Here is a 26,251-nt window from a genome sequence, read left to right on the forward strand (position 1 = left end):
CTCTTGCATGAATGTTGTTGATGAGAGCAAACAGCAAGTAGGAGAGCTCTGCGACTGCAGCCATCCTGCTCTGAGATCTGCATGTGAGTGTGATGCAAACACTTGATACTTGTCACCTCATGAGTTTGATGTCACCTCTCATCAGCTCTCCTTTATCTCACCATCAAGGGAAACTTTGAACCATGAGGCTCCGTATCCAGTAATCTGTTTCTGTTGAAATTCAGTTCAACAGTTTCACTAATTAGTCCACAAACAGACAGTAGTGGAGAAAGTTTTAAAATCCTTTACTGAAGTCAAAATAAAAATACCAACGTCTAAAACTATTTCAAGTAAAAGTCGAGTGATGCTTGATTTGACAGGTCTCTTAATTTTATACTAATATCCTGGAAATTTACAGGTTTTAACAATTAATTTTTAGGACATTTTTCAGAGAGAGTGGTGCAATTTGGTACAAATTATCTTAAAAATTTGGTTTAGTTGGTAAGTACCCACTCAATATATTTAGGTGTATATGTAATTCTTCATTTGCAAAAAATCTTAATAAATTAGATTCTTAACTATTCTTTAACAAACTTACTAGTTTTGTGCGTCAACGTGATATATTAGCATATTAGTTTGTTCCTTAAAAAAAACAACTAAACCAATTAATTTAATTTGTACCAAACTGTCCCGCCCTCTTTGTAAAATGTCCTAAAAATCAACCGTTAAATACCTGCAAATTACTCCAGGACATTTATGTAAAATTAAAGGACCCGTATACTAAAACATTACCAAAAGTCCTGAATTAAAAATGGTGCTCAAGTAAAAGTACAGAAGTAATATCAGCAAAATGTACTTTAAGTATCAAAAGTAAAAGTACTCATCATGCAGGAGGGCTCATTTAGAGAGTTATATTATCAAAGTATATTATTCTGTTTTTATGACTAAAGAGTTCATGTAAGAGCTTTGTAATGTAATTTGTCAATGTTGAGCCAGTTTTAGGTACTTTATATATTACTGTGTAGTTTAATAGTAATACTACTGCATCATATTATATAATAATATATGCTTTTTTATATAAAATCCTAAACTGAAAAGTAACCAAGTGGAGTTAAAAGTACAAAATTTCAATGATGTAAAGTAGCATAAATTAGTAACAGTCAAGTAAAAGAAAGTACAAATACCTCAAATATGTACAATATAGAATATGGAGAATTCTCTAATCTGATTGGCTGACAAGTGTTTTATAATGAATGTAATGTATACATGGGCCTCAACTCCAAAGTGTTTATCTAAGGTTTTAGTGTATGTTGCACACAGAGTTTGTGTTAGCTAGTAGAAAATAAACTGAATTAAAACCGAGTAAATATATGGTCAAACTTCTTTGATGTGTGTGAGAAACTGGACCAAATCAACTAAAAGCATGAAACAGAGGACTTTAAAGACAGACACAGTGAAGCTGGTGCCTGCAGGTTTGATGGACAGCTGTGGGGGAAATATGAGAGAAAGTGACCAAACCACTGAGGTGAACACATCCTCAAACACATAGATAATGAAGAGTTGGAGTGTGAGAGAGACATAGATGTAATGTGTGAGGGGAGAGATAAGACTGTGTGGGAGGGAAGCAAGTTCAGGAAATTCCGTTTAGAAAAAAGGTGACACAGCTGCATAGAGGTGGTAATGTCAAGTCAGTTTATTATAGAGCACATTTAAAAACAACAAATGTTGACCAAAGTACTTTACAAAGAAATGAGAATTACAATCAAAGAAAAACAGGTAACACTTCATCACAAGGGTTCAAAAAATATACTTAAAGTCCCCCTCCAGTCAAAAACGTGTTATTCTTCTGTTTTTTTTCCTGTTTCCGATTAGTTTAATAATTAATAAATTAATGTTAACTCACAGTTACTTCATACTTCATACATAAGATTAAAGCATGATACAACCTGATCTTGCACAATTCATCCGTCTAGTGTTGCTAGTTTGTAAAAGTAACATAAAGGCTGTTGGGTCAACATGTAGATGTTTGCATCTGATAACCAGGTTGATAAAAGAGAAATGCAGCAAATTCCTGAATACAAAATATCCTTTACTATAACTGGAATTCTTTGCGCCAGGGTATAAAAACTGTCAATTAACCAGAGTCAGAATCAGCTTTATTGGCCAAGTATATTTGAAAACACAACAGATTTGACTTTGGTTTCCAGCAGCTCTCAGTGTGTTCATATACAATGCACCGAAAAACATTTGTTAATGTGGCTGTTGAAATTCAGGTCTGAGTCCATGACTACACCAAGATTTCTGGCTTGGTTTGTGGTTTTTAACATTATGGAGGGAAGCTGAGCTCTGACTTTTAATCATTCTTCCTTGGCTCCAAAAACAATTACTTCGGTTTTGTCTTTGTCTAATTAAGGAAAATTCTGGCACATCCAATCATTTATTTGTTCAATGCACTTACTCAGTGCTTGTATTGGGCCATAGTCCCCTGGTGATATGGTTATATAAATTTGTGTGTCATCTGCATAACTGTGGTAGCATATTTTATTGTTTCCCATAATCTGAGCTAGTGGGAGCATGTAGATGTTGAACAGAAGAGGTCCCAGAATGGAGCCTTGGGGAACTCCACATGTCATTTTTGTCCGCTCAGATGTGTAATTACCTATAAACACAAAGTAGTCCCTGTCCTTTAAGTAGGATTCAAACCAATTTAGTACTGTGCCAGAAAGTCTCACCCAGTTTTCCAGTCTGTCTAGTAATATATTATGGTCAACCATGACAAATGCAACACTGAGATCCAGTAATACTAATACTGTAATTCTGCCACTGTCAGTGTTTAAGTGGATGTCATTAAAGACCTTAACAAGAGTAGTCTCAGTGCTGTGGTGTGATTGAAATCTTGACTGGATGACAGCAAAACAGTTGTGAAGTGCTAAGAAGGTGTTCAGCTACTGAAAAACAGATTTTTCAATGATTTTACTGAAAAATTGGAGGTTTGATATGGGCCTATAATTGTTTATTAGTGAAGTGTCTAGATTATTCCTTTTTAAGAGTGGCTTGATGACGGCAGTTTTCAGGGCCTGTGGGAAGACACCTGAGAGAAGAGACATGTTGACAAATTGTAGAAGATCTGAGGCCATGCAGGTAGAAACATTGTGGAAAAAGCCTGTAGGCAGAATAGCAAGGCAGCAGGAGGAGGATTTCAGATGTTGTATAATGCCCTCCAGGTTTTTATGGTTGATTGGATGGAATTGTGTCATACTCCTCAAATAGATTTTAAGTGGACACAGGGACAACACATATCCTGCACCTGATATGGAGGCACTGACTGCTTGTCTAATTTTCTGAATTTTGTCAGTGAAAAAGAAGGCAAATTCATTGCAAGCCTTGGTGGATAGAAGTTCAGAGGCTACTGACACAGGAAGGTTTGTTAGTCTGTCAACAGTAGCAAATAAGGCACATGCATTATTATTGTTTTTGGTAATGATGTCAAAGAAGAAGGACCGCCTTGCATTTCTCAGGTCCAAACTATAAATGCAAAGTCTCTCTTTATAGATAACATAATGACCCTGGAGATATGTTTTTCACCACCTGCGTTCAGCTTTTCAACACTTTTTCTATTCTGACCAGTCTGGTATTTCTCCATGGAGATCTTCTCTTACCAGAGACAACTTTCACCTTAGTGGGTGCAATGGCATCAATAACATTTGTAATTTAGAAATGAAATTATGTACAAGTTCATTGACTGAGACCCAAGAGAGGGCTGGTGTGGAAGAGAAGGCCTGAATAAATATTTCACTAGTGTTTTTTAGTGATATACCATTTTGTGATTAATTCTGTATGAACATTTGTGTGCATGGAGATTGTACTCTTAAAGAAAACACAGGAATGATCAGAGAGAGCAACATCAGTCACCACAACCTTAGAAATGTTCAGACCCTTGGAGATGATTAAGTCCAGAGTGTTCCCCTTTTGTGTGAGGGCTCCGTCACATGGTGGGTCATTCCATAATTATCAAGAACACAACACAGTTCTTTAGTCTTTAGTCCCTTTGTTCTGGGGGTTGTCAACATGGATGTTAAAATCACCAACAATAACTACACAGTCAAAGTCAATACAGATTATAGACAGCAGTTAAGCAAAATCATCAGAAAAGTTTGCACAGTATTTAGGTGGCCTGTAGATATTTAGAAATATAGCTCTAGATGAGGAATTCAGCTGAAGAGCCACATATTTAGAGGCAACAAAATGTCCATCAGATATCTGCTTGCATTGGAGGGAATAATTAAACAAAATAGCAACTACACCTCCTCTTTTATGCACTCTAGCTTCACTCATAAAACTGAAGTTAGGCGGGGTTGACTCGATAAGAAGAGCAGCACTGTTGTCTTAGTTTGACCAAGTTTCAGTCAAAAACATAAAATCGAGGTTGTGCTTGATGATATAAATCATTGATTAAAAATGTTTTCCCTGCCAAAGACCTGACAGTTAATAAAGCTAAATTTAATGTGTTACAAACATTATCTAACCAACTTTTTCCAACAGGATGTGGCTGATGAAGACTGGGTACTAAATTTAATCATTCTGCAGAACCAGTTGAGTGCTTCCTGTTTCTTAGCAGATTCACCATTTGTTTCCTGTTACCTATCAAGACAGGAACTGAACAAGCTACCGGCACACTGGGCCCCAGCTTTTCCTGTAAAGAGTCATGATTGCCATCAGCCTTGCACCCTGGGCCCAGCACATATCAGTTAGATCTCGCTGTATTTTGTGCACAAATAACTGGTCGCACTGTGCTTTTATCAGGCTGGGGAGAGAGAGGATGATTCTGATGCCACCATGGGGGGAGACGTAACTTTGACGAATGTGTTGAAGCTGGCTGAGGACTTAAAGCCAATCGTGGAGGTGGACATTGAGGAGGGTTTAGGGAAGAGAAAATGGGAGTAGGTCAATTGACCAGCTCTTTCATCTGGTCAGTGAACTCCAAGAGGGGGGAGGAGGGGGAAAAGGTGACTGGAGAGGAGGGTGACCTGAATAGGGTTTGGGGGGGGGGGGGTGAGGAAGGTGAATCCTCATAGGTGGTTGTTGGTGAGGGGGGAGGAGACTCCTCCTCTCAGCTTTGATGAGTGTCATGTTTAAAGCTCTCTTCAGGCGGAGGCGGAGGTGGCTCTCTTTCAAGGTTTCTGCCTCATTTTGTTGTGTCTTCTTGTTTTGATTCCTCTTGTCCTTGTCAGAGAGAACAGATGGGTGATGCAGGACGTAAAATAAGTTTGAGATGAACAGTTTTACTCCTGACTTGTTAAGGTAAAGTCCATCTGCCTTAAAAAAGTTGAAATTGTCAATAAAGTGCAGTGAATGAACAGTACATGCAGTTGAGAGCCATGTGTTCAGTGCTACCAATCAACTGAATTGTCAACTCCTCTCTGACTGGTGGTAGACGTCCACTGACAAACACCTCAGCATTCAGAGAGCTGACTGTGTGCAACAGATCAATAAAGTCTCATTTCTGTACTTCAGACTGTTATCTCACAACATCATTGGTTTTCACAGTTTTGTGTGCAGCTACAATATGCAAGATGCTCTCAGTCATGTCAGAGACCATATACTTGGGAAAAAAGAGTATTTTGGTGTTCCTATTGCACATATTTCTTATATCTTGTACAGCATAGTCACCCACAATCAGAGTTTGAGGCCCAGTCATTAGCTTTCCCTGTAGCTGTTCTTACCCTGCTGTGTGAAGATGAGAGGTTATCCAGCAACAGTGGAGCAAATCTGTTCTCCAGTTGCTCACTTGGTTGTTATGGAGGTTTGTTGTTAGTTCTCCCTTTCGCAGCTGTCCATGGCTGTATCCTACTAAGAACAGGGGTTGAAGAGGTGCTCTGCTTGGATGATAATGCAGGCCAGCCAGTCACATCACAAATCTCAGGGCGCTGGGCTCTGCCTGTTATTCGTCCTCCCATTTCCCAGAGAAATTACTTACTCTTAGGCTTTTCACCAAGAGAGTTCCAGGGAGGACTACCACTTGTTGTTTTATTACCCAGTACACAGCCCTTCTGTTTCTTGGTAGTCTTGTTGGTGCTAATTTTCTGCGTGTTAGCATGCTCTTGTCCACTGTTTTGAGTACATGGTAAAGTCATATTGTTCCCACATAGTCCATTCACTTCCACGTTCATTTCTAACTGCTGAATTTTGGTTTCCAGAACTGCAATCTTCTGTAGAAGTTTGTGGTAGTCGTCTGTGGAAAAGGGGGGCATTTTGCTGCTAATTAGCTTTAGCTAAGCACCACATTTCCAGTCAGTGCAGTACAGGCTTGTGCTGTTGGTAGGCTTCATTCATGTAGTATTGAAGAGGTCAAGTGATGAAAATATGTCAATAGCCTACTATATCTAAATAAATTACAGTCCCAGTGATTTATAAGTATCCAGGAGCCACTTTTCATCATTTCTAGCAGAAAAAAAACAAGAATATCAGCAGAAGAATGCAAGCAGAGGCGCAAAGCATCTGCACTGTAAGAAAGCAGGAAGCAGTGTCAACATGAATGTAAACGATGCTGGTTTTTAAAACAGCTCTGCAAATGTTTTGTGAGAAAGGAAATGCATTCTACATATCTGTAGATACACACAGTGTGTTTTAGTGAGTGACACTGAATGTAAACACAACTTTTGTTTGTTTGTTTATGTCTATAGATCAACGTCTTCAGGGTCCTTTAAGCAGCTCAGTTTCTACTGAAGGAATTCTGGTGGAGTTCTTCACTCTCACCACTGAGGGTCGCTGTCTCCTCATTCTTCAACTCATTTTATACTGTAGCCTACGTTAAAGGACAGCTTCACATTTTTTCAGGTCTGTCTTAAAGCAATAGTCAGGAGCCCAGATGAACATTGAAACATGTTTTTTCTTGCTGTAATCATTCCATTATGGATCTGAACTTTCTCAGACTCTTTGTTTTTACTTTGCAGGACTGCAGAGAGACAAAGCTGCAGGATGTTCATGTTTGTGCTCCTTCATACTAAATTTGATGTTGGTCAAAAGGATAAAAAGTCTTTTTTCCCTAATGATTCCACATTCACATTAAGAAAAATATTGGTTAATCTTCTTTCATTTCTAATTTCATCATTTTAGGAGGATTGTAAAACAAAAAAATAAAGCGATACATGATATTTTATATAATATTATGCTTATTTTTATATGTTTAAATATACACTAAAAAGTTTTAGAACATCTCAGTTTTTCCAGTTTTATTGAAATGGACATAGTTTAATGTCTCAGTCTACTCTGAAATTAAAGCATAGAACAAATGAACAATTGGAAATTAAAAAAAGAAATCATGGAATCTTTTTGTTCATAATATTTTAATCTAAATTTTTGACTCATCAACCATCTTTAACAGCCGAATACACATTCTTTCTACAATGGAAATTAAATATTGTTGGGAAAATTCTTCCCAACACTGTTGCAGACGTTCTGTGTTGTTCTGTCAAGCTGCTTTGCTTTCACCCCTCTGCCCAGTTCATTCCAAACCAGCTGGATGACTGTACTGTTTCCATGATCTGAAGCCTGCCATCTTATTGTTTTCTTCTAAGATAGTTCTGACAGCCTGGAGGTTTATTTTGGATCATTATGTTACTGTAAGATAAACACAGACCAGAGGATACTGCATGACTCTGCAGGATGCTGTGGTTAAGTCACCAACTCTGGATCCAGCAAAAGAGCCCCAGACCGTCACACTTCCTCCTCCAGACTTTTATACAGACAGACGGTTTGTAAGTAATCACCTGTAGGAAGTGTTTGCATCAACTTTCAAGGTGTCATTTACTTCCATTGCTGCAGAAAAACTGTAAGTTATTCCTCGAGCCCTGAAAAAAGGCTTTTTATATGTAGCCTATTTTTGTGTGTGTCTGTGTGTGTTATATTTGTTTACCACTTAGCTTTGTACCTATTAAGGAAAGGGTCAGTAATTAGGTTCAACCATGGGGTAGCCTTTCACAGGTGTATTGAAAACACAAGCCGGTATTTTCCCAAGATTTTATTTTTTTTTATTTCTATTAATTAATTAAGATTAGAAGCGATGAATTAAACTGTTTTAGGACTTGAGCCAACAGCAAATGTCATTTTCCGACTAATGAGTGAGGACCGACAGAATTATAGCCTTATATAACTTATATTAATACAATTTGTAAAAAATGACTCATAAATGAAAATGTTTCCTCTGTGTTGCACCACCAGACTACACATGTAATAGTAGATTTGCTTTTTACTGATTGATATACTGATAGATGATTTACTGATGTAAACTATGAAAGTGAAAAGTTCTGTTTCTTCAGGGGACAAATGTTTTTGCTGAAGGGTCAGATTTGGCCCCCAGTCTGCTGTTTGCCTACCAATGATTTAAGGTTATTCACTGGACTTCAACTGCTTACCTTTCAATAAAAACAGACAAGGGGGTGTTTCTAAAACTTTTTACTGGCAGTGTATATTGTTTTGTTATTCAATCAATTAGTCAATCAAACTATATTTGTACTTTATTTGCACCTTTCATCCAGGTTAGTGCTATTCAAAGTGCTTCACAGATGACTGACAAGCCCATAGTAAGTAAACAGACAATTTGAGAGTAATGCACATGAGAAATAAAAATTGTGAAAATGTAATAAAATAAAATAGATTTAAAAGCTATAATAATAATAATTATAAAATAGAGTGAAATTAATTTAAAAAAACAAGGATACATAAAATAAATAAATAATATTTTTTTAGTGAATAATGATTTATTTTGTTAATATTAAACTAACAAACAATACATAAAATATATAGCCTACATATACTGTATATTTATTATACTGTTGCAAATATATATACATACAATTTAATATTAACTAAAGAATTATTTTTCTTATAAAATCCCTTAGGACTTATTCCTACTTCTTTCTAGTTTTTGATCCACTGGCAGAATGACACCTGAATGCAACACCCGTTAACCAGGACTAGGAAACTGGATGAATTCCAGACTTTTTTCCAGTGTTTATGAATGCACCACTGCTCGCGAGCTGCGACCCGCCCCGAACGTCGAACGGACATCCGCATCAGCCAATAGACGGCGGCAGAGACTGAGCAGCGACCAATGGCGTGTCCGGAGTGGCGGGTAAGGGGGCGGGCGTTGCCGTGCAGCAGGCTTCTCTGCGCCTGGCTAACAATAGCCTGAGATCCGCAAGTTTAGTGTTGAGGACCCGAGCAGGAGGGCGACAGAGCGGAGCAGCAGAGCCGAGAGGAGCGCACAGTGTTGCCGAATACATGAGACGGTGTGTCCCGGTGTCGGAAAATTATCACCCAACACTCAGGGATTTACATTTACAACCAGACAAGTGGTGAGTGAGCCGCTCGACTTTTATTCCTCTACATAAAATCCATCTGCAGTCTCAGCGAGGCATGGTGCGTGGTGAATTAGGGGCTCCTTTGCCAGTGAATAGGAAGGGGTTAATGGTTACTGTAGGCTGCCTGGGATCACACTATTATTCCCCTAATTCTTCATCTGCACCCATACATACACGCCCCGGAGCCCGCAGGCCCAGTCTGCCCGCACACCGCGGACCTGAAGGCGGCCGCTGCGAGGTTCGTGCAGTCGGCAGGCGGGTGGTGTGATTAGTATTATTATTTTATTACACCGGTTTACAGCCAACTGGTAAACTGGGAGGAAACCTGTGAGTTTTGCCGGTGAAGTGATACCACAGCAGGGCCTGAGTGCCAATGATCTGACACAGAGATTCAATGAGTGAGTGAATGAATGAATGAATGAATGAATGAATGAAATCCTGCTAGTTTCCACTTTTCCCCATCTGTGAAATGTAGGATACCTCTGACATGATTCATCAGAAAGTCCATGCTGTGCCCAAAGCCTTTTCGGTGTAATCTAAGAATAGACAGACTCCTCTTCTGTCTCCTCTCACTGCAACAATTCTGCTTTTAAGTTCATGTCTGAGCTTTAATCAGCGTTAAAATACAGATTCACAATATTTAAAGTCTGTCTTAAAACACTCAGGAGCCCAAATGAACAGTGAACCATGTTTTTCTTGCTGTAATCATTCCTCCTGTTCGTACTGACCATTAGAGGATCCCTTCATAATGCACTTACAAGCTTCGGAAACACAAAAGAGGGGAATTTTTTAATGCTAAAAAGACTGTAAATGTGTCAGATATCCACCTGATATGACTAACTCAGCCTGCTGAAGCCTCATATAAGCTTCACATCAACTTTTAAATACACAAATAGACACACTGTGGATTTTTGGCCTCCGTCAATGACATTTGAAAGGAAGCAGAAATCCTCTCATATCCCATAAATGATCTGTTTAATATTCCTGTAAGTGTCTGCAGCTCTCAGTAGTGACCTGACAGGAACGTGGTTGTGTTTTCTTGCAGATTCTTATTACTTGCTGTATATTTTAATTGCTTTAAAAAATAAAATAAAAAAAGTCCTGTTTTCAGTGATACTTGCACAGTAATCTGTCTGAAATGCACTGAGCCTCTTGTTTCCACATGGCTCAGCAGAAATCTGTGCACGTCTCTTGATCCTGGAGAGTTCAGTCGGTATTTATGTGGAAGTAGATTTTTGGGGGCGTTTAGTGGCTTTGGCAGAGCAGACATGGCGTATATCAGCTGGATCTTATTGATTACAGACAGACAAGGCTGCTCGAACTCTCACTTTTTTTTTTATCAGCATGAGAAGTGTCGTGTTTCCTTCCATTTATTGACCCTTCAAACTCAGCCTGGGTTTTTGACCCAGCTGGATAAATAAACTAGGTGGCCAGTTTCCTGGATAATGTAAGTTTTCCTCTGCTGATCAGAAATGTTTGTGGTTCAATCTTTTAACCGTTTGTCCTACTGAGAGATTAAAAAAAAAAAAAAACACTCAGATGAATGAATCACACATGCAGCCAGCAGCGTTGACTCATTTTTGTTACTATATTGTGTGTCACCTGTATGAGGAGAGATGACTGCAGGATGAGCGATAAAGGATCTGCATTTAGTTTGTTCCTGCGCCTGCATGTGTGAATATTTAGGGGTGCAACTAACAACTATTTTAATTATTACATTGATTATTTTCTCTATTTTCCCTATAAAAATGTCAGAAAATGGTGAAAAATGACAATAACTGTTCACAGAGCTCAAGGTGACGTCCTCATATGTCTTGTTTTGTTCACAACCCAAAAATATTCAGTTTACTGTCATAAACAACTAAAGAAACCAGGAAATATTCACATTTAAGAAGCTGGAAAAAGAAAATTTCTGACTGAAAACATCCTTATTTTATATTTTCTTTGTCTTTATTGAAACTATATGATTGTAAAATGCAACATCCCATATTTATGACTCCACGGTTACATTATATTTAAATGTTCTTAATGTCGTTTATCTGTCTGGTATCTTTGTTCCAAACAACAGCAACTTTATTTAAATTAAATTCTAGCAAAAATCCAAATGTTTTCTTCCCAAACTGAGTTCATAAAGACGACGACGGCATCAAAACGATTAATTAAATATGAGTTAGATTGTATGTGGAGCTGCTTCCAGGTGATCCCACCAGCCTCAGCACACTTTATAGTACAAATAAGTTGTAGTTTGTCAGTGTGAAACTCTTCAGGGACTTAAATTCATTTATACACGAAAAACTTGACTGTACTTCCTGGTTTGGCTGAGCGGTGGCGAGTTGAACCTATAGGTTATGGTTTAAGGGCAGTGGCGGTACACAGCGGTTGCCGCGGAGACCCGGACGTGTCTTAAGGAGTGTTTTATGGTCTCATATGAAGCACGAGGCCACCCGGTCGCCCCTTTGACACCCTGACAGCCTGATGGAGCGGCGAGAGGAAGCCTCGCTGGAGTTAATGACCCATTTGGCTCCGGTGGCTTCAGGCTCTCGGCTACTTCAGGACAAAGACGACTGTGTGTGTGTGTGTGTGTGTGTGTGTGTGTGTGTGTGTGTGTGTGTGTGTGTGTGTGTTCCTTTTGGCCAGTCTTCAGCCTCTATCTCACCTGTCATTGAAGTTATTTTTAACCCCCAACGCTGTTAACGCTGTTTGTTTGGCCTCTTAGTAAATTAGACTTGCTGGCCGACAATATGAGCTACTTACAGCCACACACACACTCTCACACACACACACACACACACACACTCTCACACACACACACACTCACACACACAATAGGGAACCAAAACAAACCTGAAACTGAGGCTCGAAAACCAAAAAAATCTCTTTAAAGTTGAGAGGAACTCCAGTCAGGTGATGTGACTGCTGTCACATACAAGCAGTCATGTGATTAAAGCTGCAATGATTCGTCAACAAATTGATTAGTTGATCAACAGAAAATTAATCGCCTTTTTTTACAGAAAAAATGCCAAAATCCTCTGGTTTCAGCGTCTTAAATGTGAATATTTTCTGGTTTCTTTAGTCCTCTGCGACAATAAACTGAATATTTTTGGGTTTTGGACAAAATTAGATATTTGAAGACGTCATCTTGGACATTTTATAAACTAAAAGATGAATGGATTAATCAAGAAAGTAATCAACAGAAGTATATAACTATATGATGGAGTAATCAATCAATAAAAAAGGTAATAAACTGTTTAGAATATTAATAAGTCAGATAGTAAACTGTGTATCTGTGGACTCTGAAGGGTGTTTTAATTCACTGTTTTCTTACATTTTATAGACTAAAAGATAAATCAGTTAACGTGGAGAATAATCAGCAGACGCAGGCTGATTAAAGCTTTAAACACACAGGTAACAGCAGGACTGAACCTTCTCTGGTCTCACTGAGCCTCCAACGGCTGCTGAAGGACTTCAGAGAAGAACTTTGAGTCGGCGAGAAGAAAAACATTGAGATGCCAGAAAAAACTCTGCATCCCAGCCAAGAAATATCCAGGAACATAACCCCCGCCCCCATAAACCATCATTCTTACTCTTAGGTAATTAGTTAACGTAAAGACAAGGAAGTGCCGTCAACTCCTCGTGTAGCTCTTATCATTCCTTTATCGTTGCCGGCGGTGATGCTGGACGGTTGCGGTGAAGACGGAGCTGAGAGAAGATGGAAGACGACGCCGAGCTTCATCTGCTTCATTTCAAATTATTAAAAGGAATTCTGTAACTCGGATCCTTTTTACCGCGTACTGTAAGGACGTTTCTACGATCAATAATGAACCGAATTACTCATTAAGATGGATTATTTGTCTTTGCAGCGAGGGGCACTCTCACACACACACTACCAACATAAATAGTAATATTGGCTGTGGAGCAGCCATAAGCCTTCCAGCAGCTGAATAATGGATCGTCTGTCTGCCTGCGAGGCTGCTGGGCCTGCTGAGCACGCCGTCTAGACCGACCCTGACAGCACAAAACTGCGAGCTCTCTCCTTCTCTCTCTCTCTCTCTCTCTCTCTCTCCATGAAACAGGCTGACTGGATGAATCCTGGATGGATTGTTTTTCTGCAAGTGTGTGAAGGCAGATGAAAGGAAGGAAGGAAGGGCGGCTGGTGCATCTGTAAGACGACGTCTACATGAAGCCGGATAGATTCTTAAAAAAAAAACACGACATGCATCCACAGCAGGAGTGTCAGCACGTTTCTGCAAACGCCAACGTTCACATTAAGACGCCTAAATGGGTGATTTTTTTTTTTCCTCCTACTGGGCATGTGTGGAGGACAGATGAGCAAGTCAGCCACAGAAAACCAGCGAAGAAGAAATGGTTTCTGTTTCTGTGATGGCTTCCTGACGTTTATTTAATTGCAGCAGATTACAGATTGGTAGATAGCTGCGTTTAACTCTGAACAAACTGTTAGAGTCTACTTCTACCTCTTCTTCGTCCTCTTCCAATGAAACGCGGCGCCACCATCTGATTTGTCACCGATATGACAGAATTTCTACAAAGATTGACACATTCTGGAGGCCATTCTGGAAAAAAGCTCCGTTTCCTGGGGAGAAAAACGCCGTTTTAGTCCGGACGGAGGAACAAAACGGAGAGAAAAAGATGCTTAGTGTGGACGTGGTCTAAGCTGTTAACAGCATGTTGCAGGATCAGAAGATCAGACCTGGAGAGAAGACTGAAATCCTGTTTGACCTGCGCCGCTTCACCTCAGTTTCATTAAACCAGGAGGGAACTTTAGAGGAAGAAGCTCAGACAGGTGCAGCTCCATGAGGGTTAACGTCAGTGTCATTTAATTAGTTTCCTGTCAGCTCTGATCTGTTAGAGTGTATTTACTGCAGCCACAAGCTCGACCTGCACACAGTTCAGCTCAGGAACACTTCACACAGCTCATGTTGTAGTTTTTATGCTGGCGCTGTAGCAAACATGATGATGATATCTCCCTCTTTCTGCCTAAAGCTGCAATCCACCTGGTGTGAAATTTACTCACGTGGTGCAAACGTGGCCTGTATATATAAAGCTGGACGTAGCATCATTGGTTTCACTGGAGCCAGTTTCTTTTCCATTTGGAGCCTTCCAGATAACGAGTGCGGGGTCTTGCCTTTCACGCTCTGGAAACACGCTGCGCTACCTCAGACCTAAGCTAACGATAGCTTACTGGGAACACAGAGCACTGCACCCTTGGGCTAACGTTAGCTACTTTAGCCAAATTGCGCTAACAGGGCATGTCTGACTCAGTGTGAGTCCCGGAGCCAGGGCAAGCATCAGGTGAGCCAACTGTCAATCACAGCTGTCAATCAACGCCCACACAGCAGACATCAAAGCTACTATAAGTCTTCAAATTTTATTAATGGAGCAATAATTTCCAAAAAGACCGCCAGCATACTTATTAGAGGGCCTGAATTTAGCGATTGAGACCATAATGACTCGCTGAAAAAATGATTGAGTATTTATAGAGAGAAGAAAGATGGACGTAGCGTCATTGGTTTCACTGGAGCCAGTTTGAAGCTCAGAGTTGCAACTTATGGTTGGCGCCATCTTTTCCATATGGAGCCTTCCAGAGAAGGAGTGCGGGGTGTTGCCTTTCACGCTCTGGAAACACGCCGCGCTACCTCAGACCTAAGCTAACGCTAGCTTACTGGGAACACCGAGCGCTGCATTCTTGGGCTAACGTTAGCTACTTAACTTTTACTGTTTGAATGGGAGTCAGGTGGAGCGTCTAGCGGTCGTCAGTGGAAATTAAGGTGCTTCCATATTGGCTTCAGCCTTAAGATGTACTAGATGATGCTTGGATGTGGAGAGGAGGGGGGACGGGAAATAGCATGGGTGGGATTGTAAACATAAACTGCGGGAGTTAGCATGGCTAGCGTGCTAACAACAACAGTCTGCAAAATTGTAAATTATACAACCATTTATCAAACATGTCACCGTCATCATCCTCTGTCCTTTCACTCACTGCAGTCAACCAGCATCTCTTCTTCTCTGCTTATTGTATTATTTCGCTGCGCAGGTATTAAACAAGTTCAGTCAGGTGGGTCAGTTCACAAATGTGTCTGGTCTTGTTCCACATAGACATGAACATGCAGTCTGACTGAACCATTAATGCTCCCAAAGAACAATCATCTGCTTTAAGGTTGCAACTAATTATTATTTCCATCACTGATTAATATATAGATTGTTTTTCACTCAGTTATTTAGTTGAAACAAGACTGAGAGTCTACAGCCCTGCAGCTCTGAGAGGCTGTGACGATGCTAACACGCTGATGTTAAGCAGGTGTAATAATTACCATGGTTACCATGATGATATGGTGTAGTATGCTAATGTTTGCTAATTAGCACTAAAAGCAAAGTACAGCTGAGGATGATGGAGGTGTTTTTAGTTTTGCAGCTTTTTAGCCAAAGAAATCAAAGCACAGACAGAAATTATGACCTGATGATGACGCCGGAGAAGAAGTTATTTCAGTTCATCCTGAAGGTGAATGTTGCTAAAGTTCACGGCAATCCATCCCATAGTTACTGAGAAAATTCACCACAAATATCTGGACAACTTTGAGTGCTGATACATTCAGTAGGTGTAGAGATTTTTTTACTAGATAAGTGAAAACTTTGCCCTGCTGGTGGCGCCGGAGGAAGAGTCAGCGGATCACCAGAATCTGCAGGATGCATCCTCTCAGGACCATGAATGAACTTATAAACTGTCATTGATATCCATCCTGCAGCTGTTGAGATATTTCAGTCTGGACAAAGTGACTGACATCGCAGCTAACATGGCTAAAAATGTCCAAAACCCCAAAATACTGGAGATCATTATATCAATATAAGAGAAAGAAACACAGACATTTGACAAGGTGGAATCAGCTGGTGTTTCCTGTTTCCAGTTATATTCTTCTTGATCGACTGACCGATCAATCAATCAATTGTTTCAGCATTTAATCTTCATTTCCAGGCTTCTTGGGATGGAAATCTCCGTTGTTTAATTCCTGAAAGCTGACAAACACAAACCTGAACGTGAAATTATCAGAGAATATCAGGCTGCTGATAGTGAAGATACAGTCAAGGCCAAATCTCAGCTTCTTGAGAGCTGACATCATCTGTGTGTGTGTGTGTGTGTGTGTGTGTGTGTGTGTGTGTGTGTGTGTGTGTTTAGCCCAGAGACCATATGGCGAAGGAACCACCCACTCATTGGGACCAACCACACCTTCCAATAATTCACACACACACACTCTTTCATTCTTATGCACACACACACACACACACACACACACACACACACAGCTTCAAACACACATGAGCCGCAAAAACCTGAAAGATAAATAAATCATAAACGCATAAAAGTGTAAAACAGCAGAAAGTGAAAATAGGTGCAGTGATTCGTTGTGTGTCACACTTCAGTCTACTGTGATCAACCAGCCGTGTGTGTGTGTGTGTGTGTGTGTGTGTGTGTGTGTGTGTGTGTGTGTGTGTGTGTGCTTGCTGAATATTTCACCGTTGAAGTATTGCATTCACACCCTGCAGCCTTGCATCCATAGAGAGAAATGCTGTGTGTGTATATGCATGTATGTGTGTGTGTGTGTGTGTGTTGCATGACATCATAATGTGATTACATACTGTAGATGGTTTTTGTTGGATGGTGTGTGTGTGTGTGTGTGTGTCAGCTGGGAGATGAACACGAGTGTGTGAGGTGACCCTGCCTCGACTGACGGTGTCTGATCAACACAAACACTCAACACATGGACAAGGTGAACGGGTTCATAGCGTGTGTGTGTGTGTGTGTGTGTGTGTGTGTGTGTGTGTGTGTGTGTGTGTGTGTGTGATATAACACCTGACTCTGTACGTTCCACTGGTCTAACATCTTTACAACAGACACTTCTTCTCTCAACCTCTCAAATCTGAGCTATTTTTCCTCTAAATTCTTCTTAAATTGCAAATTGTGCAGAACAAAACCAACAATGAACTGATCTACTAACGAGTATTGTGTGTGTATCTAAAGCCTGATATATCTTATTCCTCCGTTATTGTCCAGAAACTATTAAAAACACGTCAATGAGTCTCACCGCTGCACTGGGTGACATGTTCCTTCATCATGAAGAGTTTTATCACGTTAGTTTGTTTAGAAACGACTCCAAAGACTAATAACAGCATCATGTTTTCAGTCTCTGGAGAGTAGTTCTGTGTAATGCAGACGCTACTGAGCATGTGCGGGAACGCTGCTCCTACATTGTGCCTTGTAAATAACTTCAGTACAAAGTCAAGAGGTTGTGATATGTAGCACAACAAGCTGTAAACGGAGCCGTGATCCCGCACATGCTCAGTAGCGTCTGCCTTACACAGAACTACTCTCTGAAGACTGAAACGTGATGCTGTTATTAGTCTTTGGAGCCGTTTCTAAACAAACTAACGTGACCAAACTCTTCATGATGAAGGAACATGTCACCCAGTGCAGCGGTGTGACTCACTGACGTGTTTTTAATAGTTTTTGGTTTTGTGGTTCTGTTTACAGCTTCGTTAGCTTGTTGCGCTACATGTTACAACCTCTTTAAACTGACTTTATACTGAACTGTTTTGAGGAATTTACAATATAGTGAGGAAGTAAAACTGACATTTTAAATGTCAGACACCGACTCTTGATGGACTTTGCTAGTATTAAAACAGTTTGTCTTATTACTTAAATTTCTTTACTTTTTCTTTCTTTCTTTCTTATTTCCTTATGTGGGATAATTAGAGTTCAAATCTTATCTGTCAATTAATCAATTAGACTATAAAAACTGGTGTTAATCTCTTTTCTATGGACAATTAATCACTTAAAGGACAACAGTCAGGAGCTCAAATGAACATTAAACCTGTTTTTTCTTGCTGTAATCATTCCTCCTGTTCATACTGATCATTAGAAGATCCCTTCATAATGACCTTACAAGCTTCAGAAGCGTCCAAATGAATCAAATCAAGTAGATATCTTTCAGCGTTACAGTCTTTTTAGTGCCAAAGTTCCTCTTTTTGTTACTATACTTCCACCTGCAGCTCAACAGGGAAACACAAAGAGGGAATTTGATGCTAAAAAGACTGTAAATGTGTCAGATATCCACTTGATATGACTAACTCAGACTGATGAAGCTGAATATAAGCTTCACATCTACTTTTAAATGACAAAACTGTGGATTTTGGCCTCCATCACTTCCATTGAAAGCACATTTGAAGGATCTTTTAAGATCCAGTATGAACAGGAGGAATGATTACAGCGAGGAAAAACCTCTTCCACTGTTACTATGGACACCAAGTACAGTAGATGAGTAAAGGCACTTTGTTGCGTTCCAGAGTCATCAATAATGAAAATAATCAATACTCGACCACTGATGAAGGTCTGTAGATGTGATTCAGGGTTTTTTTTTTGTCCTCTCTGTTGGAAGGAGGGAAGTTCCAGCAGTGTTACGACCCATCGTGATATTCTCAGATGCCAACATCATGAGATCATTTCTACAGATATGACCCGCTGAAACACTTCCACACGGCCAAAGACAGCACGCCAAACGCTCCTCTTCTTCCTGCCTCATCCCTCTTTTTCCTCCATCTCTTCCACCACCATCATGTCACACTTCTACTCTTCATCCTGCTCTCTTTCTTCTATTCGCTTCTCTTCAACCTTCTCTTTCCTTCTTTATCTTCATCTCTTCCACATGTTCTTCTTCTTCTTCTCTCTCTTAATCTACTCCCTCTCTTCATCTTCCTCTCTCTCTCTCTCTCTCTCCACTTTCCATTTCTTCAGCCTTTTTCCTTTTCCATCCCTTCATCTCTTCCTCTTCATCTGTTGTTCATTCCTCTCCTCCTCCTCCGGCCCGGTCTGACGTAACCGGTGGAGCAGCAGTAATGTTGTTATCTATAAATACCGCTTCATCTCTCTCACTGTCAAACGGAGGAAGTCTCTCTCTCTCTCTCTCTCTCTCTCTCTCTCTCTCTCTCTCTCTCTCTCTCTCTCTCTCTCTCTCTCTCTCTCTCTCCTCCACTTCCTCTCTTATATTTTAATCTTTCTCCTGTTTTTCCGACGGAGGGATTCTCTCGCTCTCTGTCTCTTCCTCTCACGTTTAGCAGCAGGAGGAGACTTTATAAATCAGAATTAATTATAAAAAAAAGTGTTTTATGTTTGTGATAAAAACATTTGAGAATCAGTTGGAAGTCGTGTGTGAAACATGGAGATTAGCTCAAAATCACGTTTTAAGTTTTAGGAACAATGAAGCTGATTTAAATAATGATTTTCTTGTTTATCTGCTGTGAAGTTTATTAGCATGTTGAAGGATGAACTGCAGCACAGAGACGTGCAGTTTATAATACAGCTGTGAATATAATCAATACATTTAATCATAATGATCAGTTTGGAGAGTCTCTAACATATATTTAACATCATTTTATCACCTTGATTTTTCCCCTAATTTTATACAAATACCTTATAAACATGATTTTAAAATGTTCTACAGAAAATGACTCATTAATCATATTTGTTGCATTAAATTGCTAAATACAGCAGATGTTCTTATGTTTAACACAGCACTACTCCCCCCCCCCAATCTGTAATACATCTGTTATTTCATCTGTAAGTAGCGTCACCATGTAGGATGAAAAACTGTACGTTTATTTTATTTTATATATATTCATATATATATGTGTTCATGGAGAGCACATATAACATATGAAATATAAAATATTTCTCCATTTGGTGTAATAATGATGCTTTGAAGAAAAAAATTGGTTGATTCTTCTTCTCCTTCTCCCTCTTCTTCTTCTCCTTCTTCTTCTCCCTCTTCTTCTTCTCCTTCTCCCTCTTCTTCTTCTTCTTCTTCTTATTATTCTTCTTTTTCTTCTTCTTCTCCTTCTTCTTCTTCTTCTTCTTCTTCTTCTCCTTCTTCTCCTTCTTCTTCTTCTCCCTCTTCTTCTTATTCTTCTCCCTCTCCTTCTTCTCCTTCTCCCTCTCCTTCTTCTCCATCTTCTCCTTCTTCTCCTTCTTCTTCTTCTCCTTCTTCTCCTTCTTCTCCTTCTTCTCCTTCTTCTTCTTCTCCTTCTTCTCCTTCTTCTCCTTCTCCTTCTTCTCCTTCTTTGTGAGACTGGAGCTGCAACTTGCAGTTATTTCCATTATCAATGCATCTTTGGATCATTTTCTCCATTAATTGATGAGTTTGGTTTATAAAAACTTTCTTGCCTGATGTGACGTCTTTAAAGATGATTCAGTTTACTGTCACAGAGGAATAAAAGAACCAGAGAAGAATCTGGACATTAGAAAGAACCAGTTGGTTAAACTGGACATGATGGGCGGCGACGGCTGCTCTCTCTCTCTCTCTCTCTCTCTCCATCTTCATTTTTATTATGGTCTGTATTTTATTCCTCTCTCACTGTTTCTCTGTTTCCTCGTCTTCCTCAGGCGGATGTTTCTATCCGTGTTCTCGCCTCTGCTTCAACAGAAATACAAGAACGACACCCTCCTCCCTCGCCAAATTTTAAAGATGGCCGGCCAAGCGCGTCAACTCGCCCTCAACATGCACCCCCTCCCCCATATTCACATTATAGCTGGTTTATATTCACTACGGTTGATGTTACATTAAAGGGAAAAATTAATCATCGGCAGCTATTTTGATAATTGAAAAGTCGTTTGTTAATATTTTAAAGCAAAAAAGTCAAATATTTGCTGTTTTCTTTGTCAAATGTGACAGTAAAGTGAATTTCTTTGGGTTTTTGACTTTATTTCTTCACTTTGGCAACAATTTGGATCTTGAATCGAATAATTATGTAAGTCTTTTTAAGAAAAATGCCAAGAATTTGTTGTTTTCAGCTTCTTTTAATGTGAAAATAAAGATTTAATGCTTTTATTTTGTTATACATGACAGTAAACTGAATATTTTGGGTGTTTTGGATGAAACATCTGAAGCTGTCGCCTCATTTCTGACATTTATAGACCAAACAATAAATCAATTAATCAAGAAAATGATCTGCAGATTAATTGATAATGAAATCATTAGTTTTCAGCCCTTAATCAGGTGTTATTACATTCTGACATGTCATTAGATGATAAAGGCTGATTGGACGGTTTGATCAGGAGAAAAAAAGTTATTTAAAACAAAATGATACTACTGATACAAAATAATGATGCTGTTTTATATTTCCCAGCCATTAAACCAGTAATCTCTCTAAACTGGAGCCTGTTAATCTGATTTACAGCTGAAAAACGTCCAAAAAACAAACGTTTAATGTGAGATTGCGACATATTTCCTCGTGTGTGCGTCTCCGCCAGCTTCTTGTCAGCATTCATCACGTATCGCAGCGCTCAGCGGGAATAATTAGGCCCGCAGCCATGAAACACAATTACTCTCCCGTTTGACTTCCAACTTCATTACACGCACAAGTAGTCTGACTTATTGTACGGTGAGTTTTACCTCGCGGCTCACTAACACACACACACACACACACACAAACACAGACGGTCAGTCGGTCGGAGGTTCAGAGAGCAACAGGCTGATCTCGTCGACGTCTCAGCCTTGACTTGAACAGACAAAGCTAATTTAAAGCTAAAGCTGCTCAGTCTGCTGCAGTAACGGAGCTGAAGGTAACTCACAGGTGTTTCATAGTGACAGTAGACAATACAAGAACTCAATATGATCTTATCATAACCACACAATGTGTTTGAAACATGAAGAGAGATTCATCTGACACTTGTTTTCTCCATTAGTCCATTCATTGTTCAGACTGAATGTGACAAAATAGTGAAAACGTGACATTCACAACTTCTCCAAGCTTCTAATTGCTTCTAAAATGTTAAAATATTCAATTAACCATCAGATATAAAAAGGAAAAACAGGAAAACAGCACATTTGAGAAGCTGCAACCATCAAATATTTGGTGTTTTTGCTTGAAAACTAACTGAAATTATCGAATAATTAACTAATTAATTAATCAATTAATGGTTTCAGCTTTATTTAGTATCATCTAAAACCATCAGAACATCAGTCTGATGGTTTTAAATGTAATTTTGTTCACCTGTAGCTTAATGAGAGGATGCACATCTATGATTAGCAAAGGCTAACAGTCTGCTAACTGTCAGTGTGTGTGTGTGTGTGTGTGTGTGTGTGTGTGTGTGTGTGTGTGTGTGTGTGTGTGTGTGTGTGTGTGTGTGTGTGTGTAGACAATACAGGTGATATAACAACACACACACACACAGATGGCAGCGTGTTGTATCAGCCTGAGTTCAGCAACACCTTAATAAGCCATAATGTAGCTACATCTGCATAACCTTCTGTCTGACGGTATTACAGCGTGTGTGTGTGTGTGTGTGTGTGTGTGTGTGTGTGTGTGTGTGTGTGTGTGTTCTCTCACAGTATGGTGTGAATGTGTGGACAGCTGCAGGGCCCGACACTCTCACCTCCCGCCCTCCTTCTGTTTGTCCTCCTCCTCTCCTTCTTCTTCTTCTTTTTTAACCTTCATCTGTTCGGCCTCGTCTGAACGTCGCCGTCACGCCATAAACACACAAACAAACAGCTGAGTGTGTGTTTGTGTTTGTGTGTGAGTGTGTGTGTGTGTGATGACACGCGAGACTCCATCTGCTGAGAAAAGCTGAAACTAAAACTTGTGCCCACTGATGTGAATATATCTGAATGTTAGCTTGTCTTTAAAAACAGGAAACAGATGAAGACAAACTGCTGCCATAAAGTGTCACTGACTGTTTACAGGCTCTTAACTAATCATCTGTAATTTGACAAATGGAGTCTTGATATTTTACTGCCACTTATGATTCTTATTGCTCTTTTTTTTTGAAGTATAAATATCAGATGTGTGTGTCCTGCACAATAAATCATAGTAATATTATAACTCACTTCCTTCACTAGTTCTTACATGTATTTTTCCTCTTTCTGAGCATCCGATTGATGTTTCAAACTGACGTTTAAATGTTTTCTTCTTGTCTTTGCTGCTCTGTGGACTGCAGCACTATAATAAAAGTCTGATTGGATTAAGGCGCATAAACGCAAACAGCCCAGGAAGCACTGCCTGCCTCAGCTTTACTTCCTGCTGCAGTTTGTTTCACAGCAGAAAACGTTTTGCTGTTTGTCTCCATGTTTCAGAGCAGCTGGATGGACAGAGATGTGAAGTTAAAGGAGGATGCAGCAGGTGATGAGAGGTGTGTGATAACGGCGTTCTCTCTCTCTGTGCAGGCTGCTGCAGGTTGAAACTGTCTCTTGGCCTTTCTGTGAGAGGAGCGACTCAGACACGACGTTAACAGGTAAACTCAGTCAGCAGATGATCTTTCTCTCTCCTGTAGTTTCTGTGGATTCGGCGTCCTGCTCAGAGACGCTGCAGCAGTGACTGAGCTGAACGACAGAAGAGTTAAACTTGTTGTTTTGAGGCGGTGGAGGAGATAGAAGTCAGGTTAATGTGGACGCAGTGACTTTTTTAAATTACAACCTTGATCTTTGTTTTGTTCTTCATCGTTGTCAGTAATAATAATCAGCCTGACGGGGTAAAAACCATTAACTGATCACTTACTTCCTGTAGTTGTGCTTTTATTTTTCTCACCTTGATGAACATCATGTTACCATGACTGATAAACAAAACCAGTAAATATAAAGATCCAGCTGTGTTTTGCTACTTTATTTTTATTGATATTTTCAAGATAAATGTCATACATAAGGCAATTAATCAATTAGATAATTAATCCGCAACTATTTTGATTGTTGAATAAACCTTTAAGTCATTTTTCAAGTGAAAATATCAAATATTTGCTGGTTCAGTTTGGCTCAAATGTGAGAATATGTTGCTTTTCTTGGTCATAAATTAATATTTGTGGGTTTTTGACTGTTGGTTGGACAAAATAAGACGATAACAACATCTTGTGCTCCTGGATGTGGTGATGAGTGTTTTTCACCTTTTTACCAAATGATTAATCGATTAATTAAGAAAATAATCTGCAGATTAATCGCTAATGACAATAATCATTAGTTGCTGCTCTAATCAGACTTGAATGAACATATTGAATATAATCGCTGCATCTCAACAAAACGTTTTAAAAAGAGCTTTTATTGTCTTAAACAAGGAGTTTTTCACGTCTTTGAGGTGAAATAACGAGTCGGTTCATGAACGTGTTGTTTTTATGGGAGATGCTGCGAGTGTTTTATTAAACGCTGGTTTTTAGGATCGATTATCTGGATCATGTGTCACAGTAAAGACGTTTGAGAGGAAACACGCAGCAGCAGCAGCACATCACTGACTGTTTCACATTATGTAAGTCGACTGTAATGTGATTCAGCCTTTCTGGCCTGATGGGTCTCCCAGCATGCACTGCAGCCTCTATTATTTATGTGGTTGCCATGGTAATGGATTTGGGGAGGGGCGGAGTCTGACAGCTGGTGGATAAGTGATGGAGACAACCCCACCCCCCCCAGCACACCTGTGTGTGTGTGTGTGTGTGTGTGAGTGTGTGTGTGTGTGTGTGTGTGTGTGTGTGTGTGTGTGTGTTTGAGTGTGAGTGTGAGTGGGGGGTTCACTGTGCTCATGAGAACAGGGACTCAGAGGGTTTGTCATGCATTTTTTATGTACTGCATCATTGTGTGAGCTCAGTGTGTGTGTGTGTGTGTGTGTGTGTGTGTGTGTGTGTGTGTGTGTGTGTGTGTGTGTGTTGGGAGTATTGCCACATCGTGTGAGTCTCTGTGGTGGTCGTGTGTCAACCCACAAAAAGCGGTTGTGATCAGATAAAATCTTGTGTTATGATCAGTGTAATCGCACTAAATGTTCTGGTGATTTAAAGATTCAATCCACACATTTATGAAGACATATAATAATACTCTGCTTGGAATAATAATGTCTGTCTGATATGGGTTATTCAAGAAAAAAAAAGTATAATTACCACATTAAAATCCTTAAAATGGAATCTCGTCCTTCTCCCTCCTTTAAAAATTACAGAAACTATAAATATGCAAATTTATTTCATTTCACAAGTTGAACTGCTGGACACCAGATGTCTCCTCCTTCACTGGAGGCTTCAAGTCTCCACATCACACTCATGTAAGTCGAATATTGGACCACGATTGGCTTCCAAACCAAACTTCCAATATATTAAAAACCTACAGACTTCAGGTAGGACTGGCCAGTATATTGATATTATATGGATCCTGTGATATGAGACTAGGTATTGTCTTAGATTTTGGACATTATAATATGGTGGTATATCATAAGTGTCGTCTTTTCCTGGTTTTAAAGGCTGAATTACAGTAAAATGATGTCATTTTCTGAACTTACCAGACTGTTCTACCTGCTCTATTATTTACCTTTATACACTTAGTCATTATATCAACATAACTGATGATTAGTTATCAAAAATCTCATTGTGTAAATACACTGTGAAAGCACCATTAGTCATCCCTACGATACTGTTGCAATATCAGTATTGAGGGGGGGGGCTACTATTCAGGTCTATAATTAACCGATGTTCCATAAACGCCTCATATTCAGGCTATGGTAGACGCTATAATTAACCAATGTTCCATAAACGCCTCATATTCAGGCTATCGGTGGAGGCTATAATTAACCGATGTTCCATAAACGCCTCATATTCAGGCTATCGGTGGACGCTATAATTGACCGATGTTCCATAAACGCCTCATATTCAGGCTATGGTAGACGCTATAATTGACCGATGTTCCATAAACGCCTCATATTCAGGCTACGGGTAGACACTATAATTGACCGATGTTCCATAAACGCCTCATATTCAGGCTATGGTAGACGCTATAATTGACCGATGTTCCATAAACGCCTCATATCCAGGCTACAGGTCGACGCTATAATTGACCGATGTTCCATAAACGCCTCATATTCAGGCTATGGGTAGACGCTATAATTGA

General features: G+C 39.7%; 1 protein-coding gene across 2 annotated transcripts in view; it reads left to right on the forward strand.

The window, feature by feature from the left end:
• Positions 1-9,162: 9,162 nt before the first annotated feature.
• Positions 9,163-26,251, forward strand: part of pak1 (p21 protein (Cdc42/Rac)-activated kinase 1) — a 69,238-nt gene continuing 52,149 nt past the window's right edge. For both annotated transcript variants that reach the window (XM_067595517.1, XM_067595519.1), the window contains exons 1-2: positions 9,163-9,335; positions 23,567-23,634. The gene's annotated coding sequence lies outside the window, so the exon portion shown is untranslated. The remainder of the gene's footprint in view (positions 9,336-23,566; positions 23,635-26,251) is intronic.

Source organism: Thunnus thynnus, chromosome 7 (genome assembly GCF_963924715.1).
Source record: "Thunnus thynnus chromosome 7, fThuThy2.1, whole genome shotgun sequence".
In the NCBI taxonomy this organism is placed as follows: Eukaryota; Metazoa; Chordata; class Actinopteri; order Scombriformes; family Scombridae; genus Thunnus; species Thunnus thynnus.